Below are 299 nucleotides of genomic sequence, written 5' to 3' on the forward strand. Positions count from 1 at the left end.
TGCCTCCATTTTGACATCATGTGCATTTAGAAAGATCTAATTCTTGAAGACATACGGAAAAACATGTCATTATCAGGTGCAGAAGTAGAAGAAAGCTATAACTTAAAACTACAATCCGATAAATATCAATGTTGATTTAGAAAATACGAACAAGAGGACTCACCAAGGCACGGTCACCTTTGTGATGTTTACGTTTTCCCTTCTCCTTTGACTTCTTCTCTGAATCAAGCAAAGTATGTCAATGTTGATATAACTATTTTGCACAATGCAGGAGACAAGCAATGCAGAGGCTAGATCAA

The 299-nt window shown here is 36.5% G+C and overlaps 1 pseudogene across 1 annotated transcript in view; it reads right to left on the reverse strand.

Annotated features, from left to right (window-relative positions):
• LOC110428770 (uncharacterized) overlaps positions 1-299 on the reverse strand; it is a 5,513-nt pseudogene that overhangs the window by 1,825 nt on the left and 3,389 nt on the right. The window lies entirely within an intron of this gene.

Source organism: Theobroma umbraticum, unplaced genomic scaffold, assembly GCF_002168275.2.
Source record: "Theobroma umbraticum cultivar Fairchild unplaced genomic scaffold, ASM216827v3 scaffold_69.0, whole genome shotgun sequence".
In the NCBI taxonomy this organism is placed as follows: domain Eukaryota; kingdom Viridiplantae; phylum Streptophyta; class Magnoliopsida; order Malvales; family Malvaceae; genus Theobroma; species Theobroma umbraticum.